General features: G+C 35.6%; 1 protein-coding gene and 1 long non-coding RNA gene across 12 annotated transcripts in view; both read right to left on the bottom strand.

The window, feature by feature from the left end:
• LRRC49 (leucine rich repeat containing 49) overlaps positions 1 to 15,391 on the bottom strand; it is a 169,311-nt gene that overhangs the window by 54,480 nt on the left and 99,440 nt on the right. The window lies entirely within an intron of this gene.
• LOC144329939 (uncharacterized) lies at positions 2,655 to 15,388 on the bottom strand. The gene is made up of 3 exons (XR_013395692.1): positions 13,457 to 15,388; positions 4,131 to 4,211; positions 2,655 to 2,802 (listed from the first exon to the last, which is right to left on the bottom strand). It is a non-coding gene; the product is annotated as an uncharacterized LOC144329939 (long non-coding RNA).

The raw sequence follows: 15,391 nt of genomic DNA, 5'->3' as shown, positions 1-15,391 counted from the left end.
TGTATATTTTTTCATCTTTGGGGACGCAAAACCTAGTAATTAGCTTTTAACAATGTATACTGAATGAATTATTAAAGATCTTCAAACATTTTACAGTGTTGATGTTAAGGGATAAAACTAAGAAAGCACCACTCTGTTGTTTATCATACTTATTTCAGAGGTACCAGCTAACCTTCTACACATTTGTTTATTCAATAACAAGATGAGTAATAACATCAGTCTACTTTAAGTGAATATGCAATCAAGAAAATACAAAAAGGCTCGATTTCTACCAGACTAGCACTTAAGACAATGATTATTATGTGACAAAAATCAAATATCCAATGAGTAGTAGTATATGAATTGTCTTAGATGATAATCTCAGAAAGGTGAAGGCTGATAATAGGAAAAACTAACTTAAAAATTAGTTCCATACATTTTGCTTTGTGTGATACATTGAGTTAGATTATATCTCATTGAGGTTGATTATATAATCAATACTGGAACAGAACAAAGGACAGTTTCAGTGCCACTAAAACAAAGAAGGCTTGATGAAAAGAGTGCATACTGCTATTACAATACTTGTCACATTGTACTGCAATTACTTGTTGCCTTATGTCTCTCTCTTACTAAACACAGTGATCCTTGAGGGCTTGAAATTTGTCACAATTACTATAGTAGATCCAAAATCTAGTACAGCGCCTAGCACGCGCTCTGCTCAATACATATTTCTTGGATGAATTAATGAAGTGGGACAATGACGAAGTTTTTAATGAGTATGTATCATATCTTAAGAAGGATGTTTGAACCATAAGCTATGGTTTCAGTAAAGGGGCAGAATCAGTGATATAGGCACAGAATAAGGGTTAGCAAGAAGGTTTACCCACAGAGGGACGCCTGATGGCCACAGCAACCAGCAAAAAAGTTTAATGTAAAAATGATGGGGAATTAGAGTTACGTATCAAAAACATCAACAAATCCTTTGGGAAATGATGTTGCTCCACATCATATGTTTAAAAGTGTCTTGCCTTTCTTTTTCCACATAATTAAAAGTTTAAGAATATAAGTTCCACAATAAAAAGTCTGTCATCAGAAAGGGATTATTTATTTTGTGTAAAGGGCTTGTCAAGTAAACTGTTCAGGAAATAAGTGACATAATAAACAAGGCTACATTCAGCAAAACAGTGACATGGTTAGAAAACAAAGCAGAATTTCCAATTTATATAGCTATTACGTGCCCATTTGGTAAAAACAAATGGCAAGTCTCCTGGGCTGCAGACAGGCTCATCTTTTTCACTAGGAAACGTAGCACCTAGTAAATAGGCCATATAGCACCTAACCCATTTCAGTTATTTTCTGAAGGAAGCTTTTGAGTTTAGCCTTAAACTCTGGCCAATGTTTACAAATTTGCTCCTCTGGGAAGGTGTGTTCGGAGCTCCATGAAAAAATGACTTAGCTTGCCAAACAATGTTTATATATTGGGGATTGTTCTTCTAGTTTTCCTTGTATCCTTAGCAGATATGGGCACATCTTTTTAGTTATACATACACACATATTAATTAATTAATTAATTCTTTCTTTCTTTCATTCACCAAACATGTCCTGAAAGCCCACTCTCTACAAAACACTGTGCTAAGAATTTTGGCAAATGCCACTAAATCATGTGTATTGATAAGAACAATCAACGATGAGATCATACAAAGGTTTCTGGATATAGCAAAATTATTGCTCACTTTTACTGGGTGATAGTTTCAGAAATATAACTGCTGTAATCCTACTCAGCAATCAAACTAACAAACATATGGGATATAATTTTTAAACTAAAATGACCTCAATATCACATTAAACAAATAGGTTTTTGTGGAGAGCTTATTATGTGTCAGATATTGTGTTAGGCATTGGGGATATAAAAATAAATCAAGATATATTTGCCCTCAAAGAGCTCTCAATCTGGATGGGTGGAGTGGAGAGGAAGATGAATATATATATTAAATATAATATAATGTGCTTATTGTAATATAATGAATATTTAAACCATATGCTAAGGGAACACAGAGAAAGGAATGACTAATTCTTCCAGAGGGGAAAAGTCAAGTTTAAAAAGGAAGGTTGCGTTTGAACTGATCCTTGAGAGATAAATAGCAGATTTTTAGCAGGAGCAGAAGTTGGGAAAACAGAATGAAGAAGGGCGCTGGAATGATTACTTTAAGTTCAGGGGCACATGTGCAAACCTGACACAGATTTTATTTTGTATGGAAAATAAAACCTGATTATGTATAATATACTTATGTAAGAATAATTTCTTTTTTAAACTTTTAAGTTCAGGGGTATATGTACAGGTTTGTAACATAGGCAAACTGTGTCATGGGGGTTTATTATATAGATTATTTCATCACCCAGGTATTAAGCCTAGTACTCGTTAGTTATTTTTCCTCCTCCTTCCACCTTCCACCGTCCAATAGGCCCTGGTGTGTCTTTCCACTCAGTGTGTACATGTGTTCTCATCATTTAGCTCCCACTTATAAGTGAGAACATGTGGTATTTGAGTTTCTGTTCTGTGTTAGTTTGCTAATGATAATGGCCTCCAGCTCCATCCATGTCCCTGCAAATAACATGATCTCATTCTTTTTTATGGCTGTATCGTATTCCTCGGTGTATATGTACCACATATTCTCTCTTTTCTTTCTTTTTCTTTTCTTTCCTTTTTTTTTTAACACAGTTTCACTCTGTCGCCCAGACTGGAGTGCTGTGGCACAATCTCAGGCCACCGCAACCTCCGCCTCTCGGGTTCAAGAGATTCTCATGTCTCAGCCTCCCAAGTAGCTGGGATTACAGACATGTGCCACCATGATCAGCTAATTTTTGTATTTTTAGTAGAGACGGGGTTTCACCATATTGGCCAGGCTGGTCTCGAATGCCTGACCTCAAGTGATCTGCCTGCCTCGGCCTCCCACATTTTGTTTATCCAGTATATCACTGATGGGCATTCAGATTGATTCCATATCTTTGCTATTGTGAATAGTGCTGCAGTGAACATACATGTGCATGTGTCTTTATACTAGAATGATTTATATTCCTTTAGGTATACACTCAATAATGGGATTGCTGGGTTGAACAATATTTCTATGGCTGGAACACTAAAATATGGGGCAGGAACATTGAAACATGGAGGGGAGTAGGAGCTGGAGATGAGCCTGAAAAGTCAGATTTTATCCTGCATGGTTCAGAAGCAGAAAAAGGTTTTTAAATTTAAAAAGTATGAGATTATATTCAACACAAGTTTTTAAGAACCTCCAAAGTATCATGCATGAATCTAGGTACTGGTGTTAGGGATACAAAGATGAATAAGATATGCACTCTGCTCTCAAAGACCCAATTCAGACAGATAAGTCAATCAACTTTGTGGAGGACATAGTAGGGAGAGGCTGAATGTAGGGGATGAGCAAGACCATTGCAAAAGTGTCAACTAGACCATATGCAGGCATAACAAAAAATGGTATGGTGTAGTTGAAATGGCAATGTCAAGAAAATGAGATGGACTTTAGTTCAAATTCCAGATCTGCCATTGGTAACTGATGACTTCTGGGGCAAGTTACTTAATTATTTGAGTTTCAGTTTCCTTGTATGAAAATGATTATCATAATACACATATTTTCAGAGTTGTGAAAATTAGAAAAAAATATTCTAAACTATGCCTCATACTTAGCTCAGTATATTTTCATGATTATTAATAAAAGATAACACAGATTTATCAGACATTTAAGAATAAATAAAAGTAAGAGTTAGTGATTGACTAGAGAATGAAGGAAAGGGTGGAATTAAGTGTGACTCAAATTTCTAGAGTGGGTAACTGGTCATCTGACCCAGTTTCCTACCTCTGTCTACTCTAAATTTGTACTCTAAGAAAGCTGGTATTCTTCTCTGGAGGATCTGTTTAAAATTTGTTTTCCCATAAAGTCCAATACATTTCCAATTACATTCTCCAACTGAAATATTAATTATATAATAGCAGGCAGAATGACATCAAATATGAATTCTCTTCAAGATTTTTATGGTTAATTTTAAGTCCAAAGTTTCATCTATTCAACTTGATCTTTACATAAGAATAAGTCAGGAGGCTGGGCACAGTGGTTTATGCCTGTAATCCCAGCTCTCTGGGAGGCCGAGGTGGGTGGATCACAGAGTCAGGAGTTAGAGATCAGCCTGATCAATATGATGAAACCCCATCGCCACTAAAAATACAAAATTAGCTGGGCATGGTGGCGCATGCCTGTAATCCCAGCTACTTGGGAGGCTGAGGCAGGAGAATCGCTTGAACCTGGGAGGCAGAGGTTGTGGTGAGCTGAGATTGCACCATTGCACTCCAGCCTTGGTAACAAGAGTGAAACTCCATCTCAAAAAAAAAAAAAAAAAAAAAAAAGTCAGGAAAATACCCTATGCCTTTTCAATAAAGGACCCTAAGAAAAGACAGGGTGACTAGCTCAATGCAATAAAATAATGACTCTGAAAGCCAGGCTAAATGTAGAACATACTCTTAAATGTCTAGATGAAAAGAGACATTATTTAGGAGGATTATGATTATTTTTTTAACCTTTAGGCTTTTCATAACAGGCCTGAACAGAAAGACTTAAAGTATTGCGGAAGATTCTTTTCCCAATGAATAAGTGGTGCTGATTCCTATAATAATTTATTTTATGAATTTCTATTACAACATTCGTAGGTGTGAAAATTCATTGTATGCATTATATTTTATTATAGTAGTGTTGGCTAAAATACCACAGTGTTCGTAGACAGGAAATGACCAAAAATAAACCAGCTTCACTGCATGCATCCAATGTAAGCAAAAAAAAAAAAAAAAAAAAAAAAAATTACACCAAGTACTTTCCAATTTCTGCCAGAGAAAAGAAACCTGCAATATGTCATTTTACTGGAGAGCTGTCCCAAGTACAGTGAACAGTGAAATCATTAGTGGGATATAGCAAAGTTTTAGAGAATTTCTTCCCTTTTTGTGTCTATAATTTTTTCATGGACACTTGTTTCCAGGCATTTAGTTACACACCCATAAGCCAAAGGTTACGGAACATTGTAACCCAAGAATTATCCACTTTTTTGGCATTATGAAATACTAAAGACTATAAATATAAATGATTATTAAAAATGGAAAACCTTATGTAGTATTAAAACACAAATTGAAACACTAGGTAAGAAACTTTGCGGCCCTCTGACTAGCTTTGTATGTTCAGAAATAGTTAAATTGTATCATTCAGGGTCCCAAATGATAAAATTTAATTATCTTTTTGAAGACTTACAGAAAATGTAGAAATATAACCTCTAATGTTTAAAATTCTTCACTTTGTACTTTCAGATAAAAATAGCATACAGACTAAGCACATGTGTTTAAAACCTCTCCCTCCAAGACCCCATTGAAGAATAGTAAAGTAATCAAAAAGACATAAACCCACAACAACAACAAGCGCAGCAGGGGAAGACTATTGGCAGCAGGAGATTTCAGAAAATTTCTGGAAGCTAGAAAGAAAAAGTGTTAAATGATGAAGAAGGATAAAAAAGGGCTGTATTCTCAAATAAGCCCTGGAAATAAGAAAAAGATGGCAGCCAAATTGCTCAGTGGAACTCTGGAAAGCAACAAACAGTAAGTATGATGGAGGATGGGAGTGAGAAGTGAGACTGAACACAGGGGCATTAATTGAAGATCTGTAAAAGGTCTCTCCCACCTACTTCTCTCACTGCCAACAAGTCTCACAGAGTGGCACTGCAGTTCAGTGAGAAAGGAAGAACACTCAATAAATAGCACTAGGGTAACTGATTATTCCTATGCAAAGAAAACCCCTCCCCACCCAAATCAGACCTTAACCTCAAATATAAATATCAATTACCGGTATAATAAAAAGTTAAATATAAAAAGGCCAAATATTAAACCTTTAGGAAGACAAAATGGGAGAATGTTTTTAAAATTTCAATGTGGTAAAGGAATTATTTTCCTAAACACAATCTAAGTGGGTAAGCCATAAAGGAACAGGTATATATTTTTGTGTCTTCAGTATATAAATGGTATTTAATGTCAAAGCCATGTAGGAGATTGCCTAGGGGGAAAGCAGAGAGTGTAAAGACAGCCCAGGACCAAAATCCGAAGAACTCTACCATCAAGAGGTTGAGAGGACAGAAATACTTGAAGATATGAGAAAGACACATAATACAAGAGAAAATCAAAGGCTACTAATAATGATATAAAATGATAAACTATAAAGAATGGCCAAACGCAAATGATGACTCTAAATTAGATTACAGAGACAGGCTTCAAAAAGAGTAGATTCTAGAAGTCAGAATGTAGAAACAGCAGTAAATTTCTTTGTTCAATTTTTTTAAAAGGCAATCAGAAACTCCAGAAAAAAACAAACTATATATGAAAAGCATGGCTAAAATATGAAACAAACTAAAATGTGACATGGGTTTGGACAACTTTTAAGGTATAATGAAGAGGGGTCCATTTGAATTTGATGTTATGACTATTCTTAGAGTGGCTTAGGAAGCAGAAAAGGAGACATAATCATAGCTTAATCCTTTACCGTAAAGTAAAAGATTGTTATATTATAGAAACTTAAATACTGTTTACCAGTTTTCAAGTTTTAAATGCTACCAACTGACAAAGTTTTATGATTATAGAACGGATATAAATGACATTAATCTGAAATGTAAAAGTATAGCTCATAGAATATAGCCAAATTGGAATCCCAAAGAGAAAGCAAAAATGCTAGAGTAGGGAACGCCAAAACACTCCATCCCTCCACAAAAGCAACAAATATGCTAGCAACAAAAAACTCCCAAAAACAAAATCAACTTTTTCAGAAATCTGGAATCTAATAAATTACAAAACCAGGGAAACAATGAAGAAAAGAAAAACTGTTGAATTTCAATAAGAGAGTTCTGAAGCATTTTAACTTACCCTGTTACCACTCCCCACTCCCCAGCTTGGTGGTGGCCTTGAAGTTGAACAGCCCACATTCCTGGTGCAGGCTGCTGGCAACAGAGGAAGCAATATAGACCATATTTTCAAAAAACTGCAGTTGTGTGTTTTGACATGTTTGGTGACTCTCTGAAGGATTAGCTCAAGGGCTTGCCTTTGGATCACTTGCCTTGGAGCTTCCCTGGGGCTGAGGTGGCTTCTAAGTGGCATTTGTTGAAAGTATTGAAAGGCAAAAATGTATTAGCTGCCACCACACTGGACAAGGGATAGTAGCTGCAGCAAGCAACAGACAGATCAAAAAGGCTGAGAAGGAAGAGGCTGGCGAAGGAGATGTCTGGGAGAATAGAGTTTTGAGAAGCTCCTGTGAGTCCAGGGAATCTAAAAGGCCACATGCATGTCCAGGGTCAGACACATGTTTGGAAAAGACCTGAGAAGATACTAATCTTAACCCTAAACTTAACCCCTGGCTGATCTTCAGGTTTTACACAAGCAGGAATGAAGGTTAAGGCAGAGTGGCAAACTGTCTAGATAAGCCGTGAAAGACTGCCTCAAAACAGAACCAATCTATAGAGGCTGGGAGAGGTTTATTTTTTCCTTTTTTCTCCAGGCATTTAAGAAAATCTCTGAAAATCACTAACTGACCACTAAGCTAATGGAACAGAGATTTCAGTGGGTATACATGATAAATAATATAGTCTTCACAGAAATAATTAGGAAAGTCATTAAACAAATAGAAGACAACAATCAAAATAAGCAGCAACAACAAACCCTAGAGGGGAGGAATGATCTGATCTCCAGAGTTGTCACATATATGTCCAGTTTCAACAAAAAATATGATGCATACAAAGAAACAAGAAAGTCTAACCCACTCACAGGAAAAAAGAAATGAACAGAAACTGTTTCTGAGGAAGCCCAGGCATTGGACTTACTAGACAAAAACTTTTAAGTCAACTATTTTAAATATGCTGAAATAACTAAGGAAAACCAAGAGAATAATGTCTCACCAAATAAAGAATATCAATAAAGAGATGGAAATTAAAAAGGAATCAAATAGAAATTCTGGAGTTGGAAAGTACAATAACTAAAAAGCTCTCTAGAGGGCTTCAACAGCAGATTTTAGTAGGCAGGAGAAAGAATCAGTAAACTTAGATAGGTCAATTAAATTACATAGGAGTGAGGGAAAATAAAGAGTAAAGATAAATGAACAGAACCAGGAAAACTGTGGGACACTATCCAGCATACCAACATAAACATAATGGGGGTTTCAGAAGGACAGACATGAGAGAAAAAAAAGCAGAAAGAATTTTTGAAAAAACAATGGCCAGAAACTTCCCAAATTTGATAAAAGACATAAAACAACATATCCAAGAGGCTCAATGAACTCTGACTAGGATAAACTCATAGATCCACACCAAGACACATTATAACCAAACTACTGAAAGACAAAAATAAAGAGACAATCTTGAAAGTAGTGAGAGAGAAGTGACTCATAATGGACAAGGGATCCTCGATAAGAATAACAGCTGATTTCTCATCAGAAATCATGGAGACCAGAAGGTAGTGGATGACATATTTAAAGTGCTGAAAGAAAAAAAAAAAACCTGTCAACCCAGAATTATATATGGCAAAACTGGACTTCACAAATAAGAGAGAAATTAAGACATTCCTTGATAAACAAAAGCTGAGGGAGTTTATTGTTAGTATACCTGACCTACAGGAAATGCTAAAGGAAGTTCTCTGGAAATTAAAGAACACTAGTTGGTAACTTGAAGTCATATGAAGAAATAAATAACATCAAGAAAGGTAATTACACAGGTGCATAATAAAAGCCAGTATTACTGAATTTTTAGGTTAATCCTTTTTTTAAAATATGATTCAAAAGAAAAATGCATTAAAAATAATTATAAATCTATAATGTACACACAATGTTTAAAGATGTAATTTCTGAAAACAGTAACAGAAAAGGGAGTAGAGCTAAACAGAAGCGAAGTTTTTATATACTACTACAACTAGATTGGTATTAATTCTAACTAGCTAAATTAAAATGTTAATTGTAATCCCCAGGGTAACAACTAAGAAAATAGCTAGGAAATGTATAGTAAAAGGAACAAGAAGGGGATCAAAAATGGTACGCTAAGAAAATCAGCTAAATACAAAAGAAGAAAGCAATGAAGGAATTGAGGGAGCAAAAAACAATATACATCAGATAGAAAGCAAATAACAAAATGGGAGACATGTGTCTTTCCTTATCAGGACTTCAAAGATTAAACTACTCAAATTAAAAGGCAGAAATTAGCAGAAAGGATTTTCTTGTTTTCGAGATGGAGTCTTACTCTGCTGCCCAGGCTAGAGTACAATGATGCAATCTTGGCTTACTGCAACCTCGGCCTCCTGGGTTCAAGCGATTCTCCTGCCTCAGCTTCTTGAGTAGCTGGGATTACAGTATGTGCCACCACGTCTCGCTAATTTTCATATTTTTAGTAGAGATGGGGTTTCACCATGTTGGCCAGGCTGGTCTCGAACTCCTGACCTCAGGTGATCCACCTGCCTCAGGCTCCCAAAGTGCTAGGATTACAGGTGCGAACTACCACTCCCAGCCAGGATTTTTTTTTTTTAAAGATCCAAGTATATGCTTTCTACAAGATTAAAAGACACAAATAGGATGAAATGGAAAGAATAGAAACAGATATTCCATGCAAACAGTAGCCAAGAGAGCCAGAGTATCTACTAATATTATGTAAAAAAGATTTTATATCAAATATTTTTATGAGAGTCATGGAAGAACATTTTATATTGAAAAATCGGTCAATCCCTAAGGAAGGTATAACAATTACAAAGGTATATGCACTTAAAACCTAAAATATATGAAGCAAAATGGACAAAGTTGAAAGAAGAAACAATTCCATAATAACAGTTGGAGACTTCAATACTCTACCTTCAATAATGGATAGAACAACCAGACAGAAGATCAACAAGTAAACTGAGGACTTGAAGTACACTATAAAACCAACTAACAGATATGTATAGAAAACCCCACCCAACAACAGCAGAATACATATTCTTCTCAAGTATGCATGGAAAATTCTCTGGGATAGACCATATGTTCATCTATAAAGCAAGTCTCAATCAATTTAAAAAGATTAAATTCTACAAAATATCTTCTCTGACCACAATGAACAAATCTGGAAAATTCAGAAATTAAACACTGCAGTCTTAAACAACCATTGGATGAAAGAAGAAATCACAAGGAAAATTACAAAAGTACAGTTGATAGAAGTTGCAATGTACAAAGTGGGAAAAATAAAAAGGATAGACTCATCTTGCAAATGCAGACTTGAGGGCTGTTGCCTATAGTGGATGAAACAAAAAAATAGAGATTTAGATACATATTACAAAAGCTACCAATAAAGCAACTATAGATATATAGTTTTGGGAGGAAAAGAGGTGAGGAAGCTGAATCTTCATCTATTAGCACAAGTAGTATATCTAAATCTTACAAATTTAAAAAACTGCATAATATACATTTAAAGATGTGGTAGAAAAGGAGCCAGTAAAATACCACTTAAAAAAAATAAAAGAGTAGCCACATACATAAAAGGAAAATCAGGTGAATGAGGAGTTTCAACTATGTCAAATGCTGTAAGGAGGTCAAGTAAAATAAGGACTTACAGTTCAAAAAGTCAAACTGAATGCTCTGGTTAAGAATTCCTTGTTTAGACAAAATGCAAGGTATAATAAATTCTTTTAGAAATATCTCTAAATTTCAGTTCTAGGAGATTTTACAGGAATCAGATAACTACAAACTAAACTGAAGAAAAATCTACAACCAGTAGAAGTTGTAAGTAACTGATTTTGCATTATAATCCCTATGAGTTATATACTATCTGTCCTAAAATTTTATTTTTCTACCTTCATGTATAAATATCTTCTGTGGCTACTCAACTTGCTAGTTTTTAGGTCATTAAAAAAAAGAATCAAACTAAGAGAATGTAACAGTGTTTCCATGACACTTTAAACATACATTTGTAGAAAGTAAATCTTTTGCCAGAAATTGTGGATCCCCTTCCTAATGATTCATCATTACACTTTACATCCTCTCCATTGAACCCCTACATCTCTTCTCCCATCTCTCCCAAACTCTTTCTCTATGCTTCCTTCTTAAAAGCTAATGACTTTGTGGAACTCCTAATAAAAATTCTGAAACTCTTGGCAGTAAGCATAAGGCACAACAATTTTCACTAACAAATACTTCCTCTTTCTCTTGGAACAGCTTGCTTGTTTTTGAGACCATAAAGACCCTATGATTTTAAATTATTTTAGAGGGTCATAAAATGTTTGGTCATATGCCACTTTAAAAGTTCAAAATGTCATGAAAGTCATGTTAATAGTCTGCAATCCACTGATCAGAGATAGTTTTGCCAGATAAAAGAGTCATTTAATAAAAAAGATACTCCTGCATTCACTGAAGCTGCCAAAACTAGTAAAACTTAAACAGTGAATAGCCGTGTCACAAGAGAACACGATGCATGGCCTCTGGTACCGTACCATACCTTGTTCTACCATCAGTAACTTCAATATCTACAATAATGGCTTCAATGGATCTTCTTTATTCTGGTGACCTTCACTTCTACTCTTTTCCAACAATCCGCTCTGATAACCACAATAATGGCTTCCATATTGCTTAGATTTCATTACTTAAATGTGTTCTACCTCTAAAATATTTAACCTCAAAAACTTACTTTGACCATAAATTCCCACTATTCCATCTCGTTTTTAATGCTCTTACTTTATATGTTCCTCATCTGCAACTTTAATCAGACTTCCCGTCCCAGAAACAAAATTTTCTTCCAATCTGTTGCCAATCTTCTGTTTTTTAATTCCTTAAAATCTCGCCTAGACTATCTGACCCATCATTTCTACCTTTTCCTTTATCATCACACTTGAATTTTTTTATTCCTTGCCTTTGATCCCTTGTCTCTTTGTTGTTTATCAGACATTTAGCTTCTCTTCTGTTATACTTAGCTACTCTGCGCTCTTGGAATAAACTCACTCAACCATTCAGGCTAAAGTTGCTATAATTTCATGGTCTCTAACCTCATTTAGTTCCTCAGAATTTTCCTTCAGACTTTCAACATTTTCCCAATTAGCTCCCTCTGGATATCAAACAAGACCTGTTTCTTAAAAAAGTGTCACTACTGTTAAAACAATGCTAATTCTTCTGAAATTAATAAGTAAACTTAAATGTGATTTGAACAAGATTCTCACCATTTCTTTTCTATTTAGGTTAACTGATTTTGAAGTTCATATGAGGCTAGGCACAGTGGCTCATGCCTGTAATCCCAGTACTTTGGGAGGTCAAGGCGGGCACATCATTTGAGCCTAAGAGTTCAAGACCAGCCTGAGCAACATGGCAAAACTCCACCTCTACAAAAATTACAAAAATTAGCTGGACATAGTGGTGTGCGCCTATAGTCCCAGCTATTAGGGAGGCTGAGGTGGGAGGATTGCTTCAGCCCAGGAGGCGAAGGCTGCAGTGAGCCAAGATCACGCCACTGCACTTCAGCCTGGGAAACAGAATGAGGCCCTGTCTCAATAAATAAATAAATAAAGTTCATATGGAAGAATAGGTGTGTGACAATTGAACTTGAAAAGAACAGTGGAAACCTATTTCCCCTACAAGTTGTGAAAACTTACTACAAAATTACTATAATCAAGAGTCTGGTATTGGCATTAAAATAGGTAAGTGAAATGGGTAGTCCAGAAATATATGCACATATTTACAAAACCTTAACGTGAGATAAAGATGGAATTCTCGTGAAAAAAGAATAGTTTAATTTTTATTTATTTTGTTTATTTTTTTCTGAGACGATGTCTTGCTCTGTCACCCAGGCTGGAGTGTAGTGGCATGATCTCGGCTCACTGCAAGCTCCGCCTCCCAGGTTCACGCCATTCTCCAGCCTCAGCCTCCAGAGTAGCTGGGACTACAGGTGCCCGCCACCAAGCCTGGCTAATTTTTTTGTATTTTTTGTAGAGACGGGGTTTCACTGTGTTAGTCAGGATGGTCTCGATCTCCTGACCTCGTGATCCGCCCGCCTCGGCCTCCCAAAGTGCTGGGATTACAGGCATGAGCCACCATGCCTGGCCAGAAGAATAGTTTAATTTTTAAAATGCTATTAGCAAATTGAGTAGTCAATTGAAATAAAATCAAGTTAGACCCTTATCTAACACTGTGTATAAAAATAAGTTTGAGGCCATGTACGGTGGCTCACGCTTGTAATCCTAGCACTTTGGGAAACCGAGGCAGGAGGATCACTTGAGGTCGGTAGTTCAATACCAGCCTAGTCAACATGGTGACACCCCATCTCTATTAAAAATACAAAAATTAGCCAGGTGTGGTGGTGGGCACCTGTAAAGTCTCAGCTACTCAGGAGGCTGAGGCAGGAGAATCGCTTGAACCTGGGAGGTGAAGGTTGACGTGAGCCAACGTCGCGCCACTGCCCTCCAGCCTGGGTGACAGAGTGAGACTCCGTCTCCAAAAAAAAAAAATTTGATGGATTGAAGGACTTTTAGAACCTTACTATAATTTTAGAATAAAAAATTCCAGATTACCTGGATAAACTTGAAACTGAAAAAAATAATTTTTAAAAAAGAAATTAGAAATAGAACTGACATTATTTCATAAATCTAAAGCCCAATGCTATAAAGTTTTAACATTATAAAGTGTTATAGTTCTAACGAAGTAAAATTATATTTTGCCATTTAAATAATATTAAATATAGCTCCAGGGCTATATAAGAGTGGTATATTAGTTATATAAATTGTCACTTCATTAGAATTTTTATTCTTGCTTTATTTTTGTAGCTGAAAGAGCTGAGGAGGTCTACATGTGGATCCCAAGTGAGCTGAAGGAAATACACTGATATAAGTTAATTCTATAGCTAAAAGTTAAAAAGCATATTTGCCTAAATATATATTAGACTCTAACTGCAGATAATTTCCAAAACATTATTCTCATGTCACTCAAATTAATTCCTTCACTATATATTTTTTGCATATGAAAGGCTTAAAGACTTCCAGCTAAAAACCTGAAGTAAAAGCTATATTATATTTAATTTTAAAAGGTGTTTCAATCAGAGTTTAGTTAAGGTAATAAGACATACATGCTTCATCAAATTAAACAAAATTAAAACGTATTCTATCTTTGATTTTTAGGCTTTATTTTAAAATTATGTAAATATAGTCAGCCCTCAGTATCAGTGGGTTCTGCATCCATAGATTAAACCAAATGGATCAAAAATATCTGAAAAAAATTCCACAAAGTTCCAAAAGCAAAAGTTGAACTTGCCACATGCTGAGTACTATAACAAATCCATGCAAATCAAGTGATGTGTAGGCACTGTATTAGATACTATTTAAGTAATCTAGAGATGATTTCAAGTATATGGCAGGAAGAGTGTAGGTTATATGCAAATACTATCCCATTTTATATAAGGGAATTGAGTATCTGCAGATTTGGGTATTTGCAGGGGTCCTGGAATCAATCCCATGTGGATACTGAGGGGAAGCTGTACAAATATATATTTAAAGTATACATGCACTATAAAGATATAGATGCTTTATGTCCCTCTGAATTTACTTGATTCCAATATGCTTTTCTGAGAGGAAGAGAAACATGTGGAGTCTAGATAATGCACTCAGCATTGCTCATAAACCTAGGGATATGTTATCATGTGATAAATGTATCATAGAAGAAAAGAGGTTGTGAGCCACTGGAATAGAAATATAGATCACAGCTGGAGTAACTTTCAGATTACATGCCCTGTTGTTTACTACGAGTAGTTAAAGAGTAAGGTTTTGTGCTGGCTGCTGAGGACACAGCAGGAGTCAAGTCAATCAGGCAGGATTCCTTTCCTTATGAAGCTTACATTCTAATGGGGAAGACACACATGAAACAACTATCTACCAGCTTGGAGTTAGGGAAGGCTTTTTTGGAAGATGTGAAGTTTAAACTTCAGACCTCTGTGGGTGAGCTGAAGTTAGCTAGGGTGGGATCAGAGAAATAGTGCAGGGAAGTGGTTGGTGTCAGGGCAGAAAAACACTATTCCTATAAGAAAAGTTCTGAAGTAGGAAGTAACTGAACTGAAAGACAGTGATGCTGCAATAGCAGAAGAACATGGTTGATGGCATGAGATAAAAGAGATGAAGTGGGCAAAAGACATCATAGACTATATTAAGCAATCTAGACTTTTCCCTATAAAAAATATGAAATGCCCTATGAAGGGTGTTGTATTAGGAGAGTGTTGTAGTAAGATTTATATTTTCAATTTTTCCATCTTAATTTCTAATTTCAGCAAGTTTTCTTAAGAAAACTCTTTTAAAATAATTATATGTAAAATGATTTCTAATTCCCACTCCAAATTCAATTATCTA

The sequence above is a fragment of the Macaca mulatta genome, chromosome 7 (assembly GCF_049350105.2).
Source record: "Macaca mulatta isolate MMU2019108-1 chromosome 7, T2T-MMU8v2.0, whole genome shotgun sequence".
In the NCBI taxonomy this organism is placed as follows: Eukaryota; Metazoa; Chordata; class Mammalia; order Primates; family Cercopithecidae; genus Macaca; species Macaca mulatta.
The sequence above is the reverse complement of the archived record's forward strand: the minus strand, read 5'-3'. Positions and strand labels throughout refer to the sequence as shown.